Raw genomic sequence first — 16,390 nt, 5'->3', positions numbered from 1 at the left:
TAAGGCCACGGCCGCTTCCTTCCCATTCCTAGGCCTTTCCTGTCCCATCGTCGCCATAAGACCTACCTGTGTTGGTGCGATGTAGAACCAGTAGAAACTCAGGGAAACTGGAAGCTAGGCTTCCACAAAGCGACAACGTACAAAGACAGCGGCGGGCACTGGAAACGAAATTGCTGTTCTGGCTGCTGTAGCGCACAATCCTCAGGTGAGTGTCCGACAGATTGCACGAGGTTCTGGAATAAGCCGCAGTAGTGTGAGCAGAATTTTGCAAAGGCATTGGTTTCATCCGTTCCATATCTCCCTGCACCACGAACTGTATGGGACAGACTTTGAATCCCGCATTGTATTCTGTCGTTTTGCACTTCAGCAGTTGCAAGGTAATCCAGCATTCCTATGTAATATGTTGTTTACGGACGAAGCTTCATTTACAAATCATGGTCATGTGAATCTGCAGCACATGCACTACTGCTCTGAGCAAAATCCCCACTAAATTCGCCAAGTTGCTCATCAACGACAGTGGAGTGTCATTGTTTGGTGCAGTATCATTGGTAACCGTATTTTAGGTCACTATTTTTATCAGGGAACATTAAACGGACAGTGAAGTTCATCATTTCTGCAACACACTCTACCCCTCCTCATGGAGGATGTGGGATTGAAAACGCGTCTGTCAATGTGGTTTCAGCATGATGGATGTCCCACACATTCTGCACGAGTTTCCAGAGACGTTGTGGATGCGACGTTTTCAAATAGGTGGATAGGATGGGGAGGTCCTGTGTGATGGCCACCTCGGTCCCCAGACTTGACGCCATTAGACTGCTTTCTTTGGGGCACAGTGAAAGATAGAGTGTATCAAGAACCGCCAACAACAGTAGAGGATATGCAGCATTGTATTACTGCGGCACGTGCGGCAATATCTGTAGAAACACTGCAATCCGTGCAACACTCTCTTGTTACCAGATTCCAAAAGTGTATTGATGCAAATGGAGGGCACTTTGAACATCTGTTGAAATGACACGGTTGCATCGGACAAGATGCTACTGGTGATTTGTGGGTGCATTTTCCATGCCAGATGTACTGCACAACAATGAAGTTTCTGAGGGCTATAGGTCACTAGTAAATGTGTTTAGAAAAGCAGAACCAAGTGTGTTATCACTAGTTGTAGCTTTAGTTGTCATTTTGCTAGAATAAACATGCATGTTCCATTTAAAAAAGTGCAAATTCGTGTTGGAGGTGTTATTTGTTTGCCTTTGTGGATTGCGCGTGCCTTCTCATTGTGTGAGCCCCTGACATGGGTACGTTCGTGGCCAATTGGAAAACTATCTTCAGGGCTGCTGTAATTTGAATCCCCTATCTTCTGAATGAAAGCCAACAGCCTGATAATTGTTTTGAAACATGTGGAAATAAATAATTGTGCAGATGAAAGAAAATATGGCATAACTGAAGACAGTGTTAGGTGTTGACATAAAGGCAAAGATCGCTTAAAAAAAAAAAAAAATGTACTGTACAAGAAAAACGCTGAATGACCTGCTGAAGATGAAATAATGAACTATGTATATGAAAAATGAAAGGAGGGAATAACCATCACATAACGTGGTATAAACGAGGGCTTGTGAAGTGACACAAAGGAGAGGAATTCCCAAAATTTTCAAGGACATCAGTGGATGATGTATGAGAATGATGCATCATAATGGGCTAGTGTTGCAGCATCACACAACCCTTGCACAGCATCTGCTAGATGCATACAAAGAGAAAATCATCGAGTTATAGTGATTTGTAATAAAGCTACAAAAATAACATTCATATTTGAATGGTCAGATTGACAAGGTTAAGAAAGCAGTTAATTTCTTTGTTTGTGTGCATTTTTTTTCTCTCAGATTAAATTTGTATTTAATAATAAATACAATTATGTTATCATAAAGCACTTTTTAAGTCAGATTTATGTTTTTCGAAGGGAATAGTGGAGGTCGTCTTCGATTCGGAGAAATACGTTATTTCCACAGACAGATCTCTTCAGAAAATTGTGAATTTACTGAACTTGCATTACTTCACTGCTGGAGAAGCTGTGTGCCATTTTTCTTTGTCCCAGTGCTTCGAGTGCAGGCTAAGGGCTCTATTCAGGATCAGAATTCAGGATAGGTGTCTGTGAAAGATCGGTACGAGTCACCGCAGGTAGAACAACAGAGGGAAGATCCAAAACGGGGAAATATTGCTGAGAAGTGTGGAAGTAGGAGGAAGGGAAAAGGTAGGAAAGGGAAATGTAGTGTAGAAGATAAAGACAGGTGGAACAGGGTCATGGGAGGAAGTAGTTTCTGCAGCTGTCAGGGAAGATAGGGCTGACCAGGAGGGGAGGGGATCAAATGAGGTGGGTAGGGTTGAGGCTCTGGTCATGGGGGATTCCATTCTTAGACATGCAGGGAAACTGTGTAGATGAAAGGGAACCAGGGTAGAGTGTTATCCAGGAATTAGGTTTAGGCAGATATTGAGGAAAGTAGAAGAGAAGAAAGAGGGAAAGGAGAAGGTGGTAGTGTTTCATGTTGGTACCAGCGACGTAAGGCAAACAGGTATAAGTACGAATGTAGCTGGGGATGTGTGGGATCTGATTAATGCAGCACAGATGAAGTTTAAGGAAGCAGAGATTGTTATCAGTGGAATACTGTGTAGGAAGGATACTGACTGGAAGGTGATTGGGGATTTAAATGAGACTATGGAGTGGGTATGTAGGAAACTGAGGGTGAGATTTCTAGATCCTAATGGGTGAGTAGGAGATAGGGATCTGCGCTCAGATGGCCATCACTTGAACTGCATTGGTATGTATAAGTTAAGAAATTAGTTTAGAAGGGTTGTAGGGAGGTACAATCAGGGAAACAGGGTGGTCTAGGGAGCGGTGATAAGGGTACAGTGACCTGGAAGTCAAGTAGAGATGACATAAAAATGTTGATGTTAAACTGTAGAAGTTGTAACATTTTGATGACTACCAAATAAATAATAATAATAATAATAATAATAATAATAATAATAATAATAATAATAATAAAATAAAATATAAATAATTAACATAAATTAAAATATTAAAAAACTTCATAAAATACTTGTAATGAATTAATAAAATATTTAATAGAAATGTCTGTAGTATGGGCGCCAGAGTTCACCAGAATGGATCTCTCGAATTTTGATAGAGCATGATAAACTTTATATCCCAGGGCGTGTACGTAAGGCTGCGTACTGGTACATCTGCTGCAGGCCTTACCTAACCTCCTGAAGACGACTAAATAGGTAGGAACTGCACCTAGGTTCATCAATAACTCCACTGATTCCAAAATAGCTAACTATATTCTTAACAAAATCCGTGCATGAGCACCTCATCAACATACAACATTATACATATAATACACACATAAAATATTGGTGGAAGACTCCATATTTACAACAACAACAACAATAATGAAAACCGTGGGAAAACGAAAGCGAGAACTAAACTACCATTTGTAGATAGTCCGATGAACAATGTACATGTATGAAGATAAATACCCTTCACTGTCTCTATATCAATTCAATTTACCAATTCTCATAATCGGCAGTTATCACATCACACAGGTACTGTACCTTGTAATACTGTGTTCACATATTTTAACACTTGTTGTAAAGATATATACACACGTCTGTCGATCCTCAACATAAATTATGGAAAGTCTGAAATAGCTTTCACCAACATATAATACAATACTTAATGCATACGCCCTCCACAATTTGTTGATCAGCCACTTTCCACGAACATAACAAGACTACGTTCCATGAACGTTTGAAGTCCAGTCCATTGTGGCCGTGTCACTCGAATACCGTATATCCAGCACTACTTCCTTCTCATACAGTGTGTCAGTTGTCGTTCTCTCATACAGTGTCACTGGTTGTAGTTGTAGTCTTCCTTCTCTTTCCTTTACAATGTCCCCGGTTGCCGCCGTATGATCAACCTTTATAGACATCAACATCCCCCTCCTCTCAGATGATACGTCTGGATTGGTGCTTCCCAGCCAATCATGAGTGAACCTCTTGTCAAGACCATGCCCTGAACTTCTCCTTGCTTCCAAGAGATAAACAAACTCTGGGGTTTATTACATGAGTCAACGAACTTCCCTAATACAACAACAAGCTCATCACATCAGGCTGGGATATATACATGACTCATGGAATTTCCCGACACAAGTACATCACAACAAACACTGGGGTAGCCACATGACTAATCCAAATTACCAGAGTTATTAAAGCAATGTTTTCCCACTCGTGCAACCAAATTACTCATACCTACATATGTGGATATCTTCCAGCTTACAAATATAAATGGCAAAATATACAAATGAAATACTGACAATAATATCTCTTACTTCTACATATAGTGCGAGGGTGTGATATATGTACTATCACATAACGCCCCCTTGGTGAATCAATGATATCACATATTATGATTCACCACAAAACAGAACTTCATACATAACCTTGTAATGACATAACTGAACACTTAATTTACTGTAATAATGATATATACATTGCGTCTACTGCATTGTATTCGCACACACGAAATACAATTTGTCCAAACAATAATAATAATAATAATAATATGGCTATATACACACAATTCTGATTGTTTCATATACAATTGAACACAATCCCTTCTTACTAATGAACACACAAAATAAAATTGATAATATATACATCCAAGGTGCAGATCCTATCTCTTATATCTGCGAAGGCTATAGATATTAAATTTCCCTAGGACCTAGTCATCAGAGGTTAGAGGCTAATAAGCACACTTGCCTATTCTACTGTCCACAGTATACGGACCCTAATATAAATGAAAAAAATTATATATAAACTGAACATCAGCATCGATAAGCGAGGAATGCGTGCCATAATAAAACTAACTACATCTAGAATACAATCTATCTCACACACAGACATTCATCCCATCCAGTCACACAAGACTTATACAAGCTTTCATTGAGGACATTCATAACAAAGAAATCCCTATTTCTGAAATGCGCGGGAATCTCACTACGTTTACTCTTCCACAAAACCATAATTAATGCAAGCAAACAGATCACATACTTTTTCACACATTCCACATCGATATCATACAGCACGTCATTCAAATCATTCACACAACTCTCAGTCTTAAATAAAACGTTATACACTCGCTTGGATAGACTTTCTTTACATATTCCCAACACACGCACATTTCCATTCTCACTTTCCTTAAACATACCCGATACACCCACATGATCTCTGACACAAAAATTTCTCACAAAATCTTCAAACCCTGAATCACCATACAATTTACCACCCTTCCGATGAATCCCCTTAAGCACAAAACTTGACGTACAATCGACTTCAAACAACCCTTTATGAGCAACGGTCGTAGTTAACTCACACTTATCAAACATACGTACTTCAATTACCTCAAACTCATTCACACCACACTTAGCACACATTCTGTCACTCACGCTCACCCTATTACTGAAATCATTACCATCATTCACTTCGAGATTACCATCATTACTACTCAATGCCCCAACAATCAATCCATCTTCACCACATTCCATATCAGCTCCTACTCGCACTACCTTCATGCCAACAACACTGCTAATCTCGACTCTCGTACCAGATGTTTCATTACTCTTAAAGTCACCATTTTCACACATAATCGACCTAACTTTACTCTTCTCACATACACTTAAATCAACAAAATCATCCTCATGATGCATACTCTGTGAACACTCTTCAGTTACTAAACAACCTTCATCAGCTTCACAAAAAACTTCACGTTCAATTTCAGAAACTTCTGTAAGATTATCGATCGCAACACCGCTATTACCATCACCACTAGCACAAAGTAAGACATCCGACACATCTTCCTTAAGTCAACGAACTTCCCTAATACAACAACAAGCTCATCTCATCAGGCTGGGATATATACATGACTCATGGAATTTCCTGACACAAGTACATCACAACAAACACTGGGGTAGCCACATGACTAATCCAAATTACCAGAGTTATTAAAGCAATGTTTTCCCACTCGTGCAAAACAAATTACTCATACCTACATATGTGGATATCTTCCAGCTTACAAATATAAATGGCAAAATATACAAATGAAATACTGATAATAATAATGATAATAATAATAATAATAATAATAATAAATCGAATACTGACAATAATATCTCTTACTTCTACATATAGTGCGAGGGTGTGATATATGTACTATCACAAAGTACTGTAAATAAAAGGAATAGAATTAAGTAATTTAATAGATATATACTTACCAGATATTTTAATAGGAGTTGAATCATGGCTGAGAAATGATATAATGGATGCAGAAATTTTCTCACAGGACTGGAGTGTGTAATTGTTACAATTCTTGTGGAGTGTGTATCATAGAAATAGGATAGAATGGTAGGAGTGGAAGTATTCACTTTGGTGAAAGAATAATTTGTAAGCTACGAAAAAGTTAGAGATGATAAACATGAAATTCTAGGTGTAAGGCTCATTTCTAAAGATAATAGACAACAGACCGGGATGGGGTAGGGCTGACGCTGTTCAGAATTATTTGACAAGGTAATCAGCTATGTGGGAAACGATATGTAAAGGAATGTGATTGTAACGTGAGATATGAATTTACCAAATGTCAATTGGGAAGGTAATGTGAACAACAGGAAGCATGAACAACAAGTGGCAAATAAGTTAATATGGGCAGGACAGCTGATTCAGAAAGTGATGGAACCAACTAGAGGGAAGAATATTCTAGATGTGGTGCTGGTAAAACCAGATGAGCTCTAAGCTGGTTTTGTCATAGTTAAAAATAACTGTGATAGAAAGGAAGGTCTTAAAAGTAGGATATTTAGGCAGTACCTTATGGCTGATAAAGCAGGCATGAGGGAGTTTAAAAAAAGTAACTATGATTGGTGGAAAACTGTGGAAAACTCTGGGATGTGTTTAAAGCAATTGTTGAGGAATGTGAAAACAGGTTTGTACCTTTAAAGATTGGTAAGGAATGGTTAAGACCCACTTTATTACAACAGAGAAATAAAGAGGCTAAGAAAGAGGTGCAGGTTGGAAAGAAATAAAGTTAGATATGGCTGCGGAAGTAAGGAGAAATCGAAGGAACTTACTAGGAAATTGAATCTAGCAAAGAAGTCAGGTGTAGTGATGGGACATTCAATTCATTTGATTCCATTCACGTTACTGAATCGATACAGTGATCTGAATCACGGCACATTAGAGTCACCACTCCAACTGCATCTGTGTAGTATGTATTGGTAAGAAAGCAGCAACAGCATTCAACACAGGATGGACTGGAAGATTTGGCTAATTTTTGTTTGATTCTTGATTTTTCCAAACACTGTTAGTGTATTTATCGAAGTTTCAATGTTTATATGAAGATAGTAAAAATGAAAAGGTTAAATTTGCGGTTTGTTTCCGTTCTGTTTTCCAATTTATTTGGCATTTTTACTATAATTTGGACATCAATATTATGTTATTAACGTCTAGTCCATTAATGATACATTTTAATTGTCAAATTCTCTTGTTCAATATTATGTTATTAATGTCTAGTCCATTAATGATACGCTTTAATTGTCAAATTCTCTTGTTTACTTTTTAAGTAGTGACGACATTTTATCAATATTATGTAATTAACGTCTAGTCCATTAATGGGACATTTTAATTGTCAATTTTTCTTGCTTACTCTTTAAGTGTGATGACATTTTATTGTGTAAAGCATTTTTAATGTGCAAATTTATTATAAATAGGACTTAATGAATGACTTAACCTTGAGACAATCGTATAAAAGATGGCTGAAGATGTTCAATACAGAGAGCAAAACATGTACCAATTAACGTTTGTATTGTAATGTCCTTTTAAGACAATAAACATTTTATGTATTGAATTCGTGTGGATAATAAATAAATACAAGAATTGTAAATACTAGTGTCCAGTGTGCCGATAAGGAGCCGTGTGTGTCTTGTGTCTCACTGAGCCGTGCTGGCGCACGATTCTTTCGGTGTGCTATGATTCATTGTCTTGCTGTAGTGGAAGCTCGGCTCCTCGCCAACGTCCAGTGTCCCGCGAGTGAGCCATGAGTGTGCCACCCCGCACTGTCCTCTGGGAGTAAGCTGAATCGTGTGGCGTGAGCTCGTCATTCTTGTTAATCGATTCACTCGGACACTTGAATGAATTGATGCACTGCTTCGAATCATGCATTCAGTAGCCAACACTAGTCAGCTAAGGATAACATGATGGCAAGCAAAGATGTGCCAAGTCTCCCGATTTGAGCGGGAGACTCCCGATTTTTCATCATTCCTCCCGATTTCCCGATCGCTGGGTCCGATCTCCCGATTTTCGGAGCAATATCCATAATTTTTGTATTATTTTAAACTCCCGTGGATTTCCTCGTTCTATCGATATAGCCGAGTATGGCTGGTCGATAGTTCTAATAATGATACCAGATGGCAGTACGGGGCACAGTGGCCGGTCATGTGCTGCTCTTTTGTCTATAATAGTCATTCTCTTTGCAAGCAAGTAACATTCTCTTTGGAGTAACCTAACCTCAGAAGTAGCTCACCATAGTCATTTTACCCGAGGCAAGACCTGCAGAAGTGCTCGTGTTGTGCCTTAATATTTTTTTTTGGCCAAAATATCGAAAAAAGAAATATGATGCAGTGTTTAAAAGTGCTTATAGGGAAGAGTTTCCGTGTTTGAGTGAATCCAGAAAGGGACCAACCTTCTCATTCTGTACTATATGTAGGTGTGATTTTTCAGTTGCACATGGCGGGAAATACGATATACTCAAGCATATGCAAATGAAAAAACATAAGGAGAGTGTCCAGTGTGTAGAAAGAAACCAGAAACTGAACTTTTCATGTAAAAGCCAAGATGTAAATCCTGTGATGAATGCCGGGGCTTTATTTGCGTCATTTATAGTAGAACATAACCTGCCTGTAAATTGTGCCGATCACGCAGGACCTTTGTTTCGCAAAATGTTTCCTGATTCGGAAATCGCCAAACGATATGGGTGTGCTAGAATGAAAACAGCAGCTATCATTACAGAAATGTGCATGAAAGAAAGGGCGAAAATTGTATCACATTTGCAGGTGAATGCATTTTCTGTTGCTACTGATGGTAGCAATAAAAGGGACTTGAAGATATATCCCATTGTTGTAAAAAATGTTAGGCCTGAACTCAATGAAATTCAGAGTTGTCTACTCTCTGTGCCGAATTTAGAAGGGGATGCTACTGGAGCTAACATTGCCAATCTTTTGCTCTCAACTTTTCGGAAATTCTGCATTCCATCAAAAAACTGCCTAGCTCTTGGTGCTGATAATGCTCCAGTAATGGTAGGATTAAAGAATGGTGTGGCAGGATGTTTGAAGCAGGAAAATAGTAACATAATCATCGTAGGCTGCTCTTGTCACCTAATTAATCTTGCTGCCGGGAAGGGTGTGGCGTGCTTGCCCGTAAATGTAGATGAAAGTATAATTGATATATTTTATTACCTGGAAAGGAGTGCAAAGGGGAAAGAAAAGTTCAGAGAATTTCAGACTTTACACAACACAGAGATCAGGAAAATTCTGAAGCATGTGCCTACTCGATGGTTATCACTTAGAAGGCGTTTAGATAGAATTTTGCTTCAGTGGGACCTTTTGGTTACATTATTCAGGAGCAAAATTGTGAGTAAGGATTCTCAGATGGGAACTTTGAAGACTTACAAAATTCCTAAACACAGTTTAAGTGCAGATGTGTCTTGTTTGTCTGAAAAGGTTAAGGATTGTCATAACATTTCACCTCACTCCTCAGTTAAAAGGAAAACCCAGTCATCAGTTTCACTAAAAAAAAAAAAATGAAACTACTTATGACACTAAGGGCCATGCATTGTCCGTGAACAACTTTTCATGTTCCTTTCATCAAATTTACATAAATCTTTTTGCCTATTTTCTCTCAAGTTTTATGGATATCTTTGAGAATCCAAATATAGCTCTTCAATCAAGTATGTCACACATCCACTTATTGAGGTCACTTTTGGAGGAACTATTGAAGAATGTGATGGCAAGGTTTGTGAAACCAGATGTTATTAAAAGATCCTCCTCTCTTCTTGATGTAGATTATCATACTCCAGCAAATCAAAGGGATGATTGTGATCTGATGATAGGGAACTCTGCGTTTGTTTTAGTGAACACCTTGAAGTCTGAGGAAAAGTGCATATTCTTTAAGTCTGTTAAGTCTTCATTGTGTGACTACATGGTACACAAATTTCCATTCGAAGATGCAGTTTTAATTAATGCAGAAGTTGCAAATATTTCTGCTATAAGTAAGGCATCATTTTCTAGCCTAAGATTTTCCATTAACAAGTGTCCGAACATTTTGACTAGTGAAATGCAACATTTGGATAAAGAAACTGATATTCTGCACTCCCAGTTTTGTAACTTTCAGCTTGAAGAAACAGACCTGGCAAAAGGAAGAATTGATATTCAGTGGGCATTGGTAGGTCAGATGATGGAATCAGCTGATGGTGTACTTAAATATGACAGACTTTCTAAGGTGATGCTTGCTATTTTATCAATTCCACATAGCAATGCAGAATGTGAAAGGATTTTTAGCAGAGTCACAAAGACAAAACACAGTTCAGATCCTTGCTGTCTGAACAAACTTTGGAGAAACTTTTAACCTTGAAATCAGTTTAGCAAGGCAAGTGCTTTGAGCAAAAATTTAGTTCCGAGTTTCTGAAGAGGGCTAAGTCGTAATGGGATCACCATGTTGAAGGATGAGAAGTCACATATTCCTACAGTTCAGGTATGTCCATTATTTAGTATTCACATGTAAAGGATGAAAAATATATATATGGGCAAATAGAATTGTTAATGTATTGAATTATAATGAATTTGTACATGTTCTGCCATCAGTGATGTGTCGTAATACGTCGCGGTTCGCTGCAAAATTTCTCCTGATTTTTCACTTTTGAAAGTTGGCATGTCTGTAAGCATAATTGGCAGTCATACAAATTTTAGTGAAAAATGGAAGGGTATGTACAGGTACTTTAAGGCAGAAACAGGTTCCAAGAAGGAAGAAACAGGTTCCAAGAAGGACATTCCAGAAATCATTAATAAACAAGGGGAGTGTGTATGTGAGGATCTTCAAAAGGCAGAAGTATTCAGTCAGCACTATGTAAAGATTGTTGGTTACAAGGATAATGTCTAGATAGGGGAGATGACTAATACTAAAGAAGTATTAAAATTTACCTATGAAAACGACGACATTTACAATAAGATATAAAAGTTGAAAAGTAAATAATAATAATAATAATAATAATAATAATGATACAGTGCACTCCCGATAATTCGCTTTGCGGTTAATTTGCGGGTCTCGGAGAGTTATTTTTTAAAGTATTAATCTTACACCCACTAATCATCACGCTGAGTAAAATTATCTCTGCCTAGTTTAAAAGAATTTTAATGTGATGCGTGGAGACGAAATCATTTATATTTGAGGAGACTGTATTTCATTTCCTTACGATGTAGCAGCAGGCCTATATGCACACTGCTGCCAGAATGCTGCAAACTTGGAAACATTCGAGCATGTTGCTGCACGTGGCACAGCACAGATTACCATAATCTTGGAAGCAGAGACACTGAAAGAGGAATGCACTCGGAATTTACCCTCCCTTTCCCCACAGCCCAAGGTCGCTGAACTGTAAGCCAAGTGAAGGGTAGGTGCGCAGGCAGTGAGCGTATTGTAGGCTACTGTACTTAAGAAGTGTGATTGGAGTGCGGAATTCTTTTCAAGGTTTCGAATAAGTCAGTAGTAATAGTTAAATGAAATATAAAAGGTTAACCTTCAGTGAAAAACTGAAAGTTATAGAAAGACTACAGAAAGGCGAGGCGTCATCAAAGTTAGCTTGCAAGTTTGGTGTGGGTGAAACAACAGTGAAAGACATGAAGAAGCAAAAGGAAACCCCTGTCAAACTATCTGCTAATTGTGATCGTTCATCGTCCCAGAAATCGATGAGAACATAGGACTATGCAAATCTAGACGAAGCCATGATATGGTGGTTTAATCAAAAACTAGCAGAAGGTATTCCTGTGTCCGGCTCAACGTGTGCTGAGCAAGCAAAACATTTTCATGATGCTCTTGGCTTAGAAGGCGATTTTAAAGCATCCTCTGGCTGGCTTACGCGGTTTAAGAAACACTACGGAATACGAGAAATTGCTATTCACGGGGAGTGTCTCAGCGCAGACACGGGTGCTGCTGAAAAGTTCGCACAGGAATTTCAATCATTCATTGAAAAAGAACAGGTTGACCTTAGACAACTTTACAATGCAGACAAAAACAGGGTTGTATTGGAAATGTTTGCCGTCCTGAACATTAGTGTTGCAACAAGAACAGCAAGCCCCAGGCCACGAAACATCCAAGGAAAGAATAACCATTATGGTGTGTGCTAACGCAAGTGGTGATCATAAATTAAAATTATTATCGATAGGGAAATCCAGAAAACCCCGTTGTTATAAATGAGAGAATGTACCTTTGCAGTACTACCATCAAAAGGCAGCGTAAATGGACACACAGATATTTAAGGACTGGTTTCGCAATCATTTTTTGAAACAAGTAACGGCCTACCTAATTAAGCAGTCACTGCCAATCAAAGCCGTGTTTTTGATTGGCAGTGACTTTCTCATTCACACGAAAGTGAACTTGCAGTCAATAAGTCATGGGACAAAATTACCGCTACTACGCTCGCACGATCATGGAAATCTGTTTCGAACAGGCAACGTAGTCTCGCTACGATGATATCATTACTGAAAAACCTGGATAAATGCGAAGATGCAGAAGAAAATGACATTATTGAGTGGTTAGACGTCGATAAGGATGACTATGGTTTCAGACATGAAAGTGAAAAGGATATTGTATGGAATTTGACGGTTGGTAAAGAAGACGGAGATTCAGATGATATCGAGTGCGGGAGTGATGCAACAGAAACTCCGAAAGTTTCCCACAGCCAAGCTGATGTCTCTATAGACACACTTCTCTCTTACATAGAAAATAGAGATGAATTTTCATTTTCAGATATTCTTGATAAATTTACGATTCAAAATTTAAAAAAATGAACAGTCATCTAAGAAACAAAAAGTGATAACCTATTTTTTTGTTTGATACAAATGTTGGCATTATCCACATGGCATTTTGTAATTTTTCTCTAGTGTGTCTTACAATACAGTGTGAAGTGTTATAATTATTTTCTGCTTGCTCATAAAATACATTTCATTATTTTAACCTATGGTTTTGTTTTTACCAGGCCTATAAACGACTGCGGATAATTAGCAGAAGTGCGTGCATTAATTACTGCGAATTATCGGGAGTGCACTGTATTGGCTTTACGTCCCACTAACTACTTTTATGGTTTTTTAAGATGCCGAGGTGCTGGAATTTAGTCTCGCATGAGTTCTTTTTACTTGCCAATAAATCTACCAACATGAGGCTGATGTATTTGAACACCTTCAAAAACCACCGGACTGATCCAGGATTGAACCTGGTCAGAAGGCCAGCACCTCAACTGTCTGAGCCACTCAGCCCGGTGAAGTTGAAAACTAGAGAAGCACTGGAATTGATACGATTTCTGGGGTTATGCTTAAGACAATGGGTTGGGATATAGTACCATATCTGAAGTACTTATTTGATTATTGTTCGCATGAAAGAGCTATACGAAATGAATGGAGAGTTGCTATAGTAGCCCCTGTGTATAAAGAAAAGGGTGATAGATATAAAGCTGAAAATTACAGGCCAGTCATTTTGACATGCATTGTGAGTAAGGTTTGGGAAAGCATTCTTTCTGATTGTATTAGACATGTTTGCGAAATTAATAACTGTTTCAATAGTGACAGTTCGGGTTTAGGAAACTTTATTCCACTGAAGCTCAACTTGTAGGCTTCCAGCAAGATATAGCAGATATCTTGGATTCAGGAGGTCAAATGGATTGTATTGCGATTGACCTGTCTAAGGCAATTGATAGGGTGGATCATGGGAGACTACTGGCAAAAATGAGTGCAATTGGACTAGACAAAAGAGTGACTGAATGGGTTGCTATATTTCTAGAAAATAGATCTCAGAGGATTAGAGTGGGTGAAGCTTTATCTGACCCTGTCATAATTAAGAGGGGAATTCCTGAAAGCAGTATTATTGGAGGGGCTGCTTGGCCGAGGCGGGGCGTGCTTGGTTCGCCCGGAAGGACGTGGGTTCGAATCTTCACCAGAAAGTCGTAAAATTTAAGAAACAAGATTTCCACTTCTGGAGGTGCATATGGCCCTGAGGTTCACTCAGCCTACACCAAAAATGAGTACCAGGTTAATTCCTGGGGGCAAAGGCGGCCGAGCGTAGAGCTAACCACTCTATCCCATCACGTACCGAGGTTAACAATGGTGGAAGCCTTTACCTTCCACTCCTCCAAGGGCCTTCATGGCCTGTACGGAGGTGACTTTGCTTGTAGTATTATCGGACCTTTATGTTTTCTTATACTGTATATGTAAATGATATGAGTAAAGAAGTGGAATCAGAGATTTTTGTGGATGATGGTGTTCTGTATAGAGTAATAAATAAGTTACAAGATTGTGAGCAACTGCAAAATGACCTTGATAATGTTGTGAGCTGGACAGTAAGCAATGGTATGATGGTAAACAGGGTTAAAGGTCAGGTTGTGAGTTTCACAAATCCTCATCCTTTGAGGATGCCCGTAAACTGAACGAAACATGTCCCTTTTAATGTAATGTTGTAATAAAATGAATTTCCAACAACACAAAATCACTTGTATTGAACAGGTGGAATATAAAAACTTGTATGCAAATTATAACTAATTTCAATACGGGTCTAAACATGAAAACACTGTAGTTACATGTAATAAGTGGTGTGTTCTGAGCTATCAGTGGAAAGATGGCGTGGAATGACGTTAGTAGACAAATAAGTTTGAGTGATGTATTTTAAAGTATAGAGGATCACATTATGAAAATAAAGTTGGAATTCAAGAGGACAAACTGGGGCAAATATTTGTTTGTAGGAAATGGATTTAGCAATTAGAATAACTTGCCAAGGGGGTTGTTCAGTAAATTTCCAATTTCTTTGAAATCATTTAAGAAAAGACTAGGAAAACAACACATAGGGAATCTGCCACCTGGGCTACTACCCTAAATGCAGATCAGGATTGATTGGTCGGTCGGTCGGTTGTGAATCTCTTTTCTACTACTGCTTTCACAACACAAATTTTACAGTAGAGAATGTTACCATCACCTGAAATTACAGTGTTTACCATACTTCAAAACAAACTGGTTCACTTTTGCAGAAGTATTTGATTTTACCTTTGGCATGTTTAACAGTTGACTGACATACAGCCTGTGAAAAGAACTGCAAATGCAGTATGGAATGTGGAAGAATTATAGGGCTTAGGTGCAAGACCATCCGTCTCTGTGGTGTAGTGGTTAGTGTGATTAGCTGCCACCCCCCGGAGGCCTGGGTTCGATTCCCGGCTCTGCCACGAAATTTGAAAAGTGGTACAAGGGCAGGAACGGGATCCACTCAGCCTTGGGTGGTCAACTGAGTAGAGGAGGGTTTGAATCCCACCTCAGCCATCCTGAAAGTGGTTTTCCGTGGTTTCCCACTTCTCCTCCAGGGAAATGCCAGGATGGTACCTGACTTAAGGCCATGAACGCTTCCTTCTCTCTTCCTTGTCTATCCCTTACAATCTTCCCATCCCCCAGCGAGTCCCCTGTTCAGCATAGCAGGTGTGGCCGCCTTGGCAAAGTACTGGTCATTCTCCCCTGTTGTATCCCCCGACCCAGAGTCTGAAGCTCCAGGACACTGCCCTTGAGGCGGTAGAGGTGGGGTCCTTCTCTGAGTCCGAAGGAAAAACCGACCCTGGAGGGTAATCCAATAAAGAAGACGAAGAAGAAGAAGGGTGCAAGACCCTCAAACACTAAGTAGCAACCTTCATGCTCCACAAAGAGAAAATCTTGTTTCTCATTCATGTGTTACTAATAGGAGTGTACAACTATAATCAGATCAGTCTATTTTTGAAACAAAATATGCAGGGGAGGAAAGTATTATCATATTTCCAGAAATTATGAAGAGATCTGAAGATTCTGGGAAATATTTTTGACCAATATTTTAGAAATAATGCAATAAAACTAGTTTAAAATATAAAAAAGTTGATTTATACATAAAAATTACGTATACATAAAATTACTTTAAACTTATATACAAACCATAAAAATTACCCTATTCCAAAGAAAAGACAAAAATGAAGACAAGAATGACCCATAGAAAATATCTTTTCACACAAAATATTAAGAGCCACATTTAT

The 16,390-nt window shown here is 38.7% G+C and overlaps 1 protein-coding gene across 4 annotated transcripts in view; it reads left to right on the top strand.

The window, feature by feature from the left end:
* The window catches only part of LOC136876898 (zinc finger protein OZF), a 68,716-nt gene that overhangs the window by 36,758 nt on the left and 15,568 nt on the right, over positions 1-16,390 (top strand). The window lies entirely within an intron of this gene.

Source organism: Anabrus simplex, chromosome 7, assembly GCF_040414725.1.
Source record: "Anabrus simplex isolate iqAnaSimp1 chromosome 7, ASM4041472v1, whole genome shotgun sequence".
Taxonomy (NCBI): domain Eukaryota; kingdom Metazoa; phylum Arthropoda; class Insecta; order Orthoptera; family Tettigoniidae; genus Anabrus; species Anabrus simplex.
This window is presented reverse-complemented; position numbering and strand designations above follow the sequence as displayed.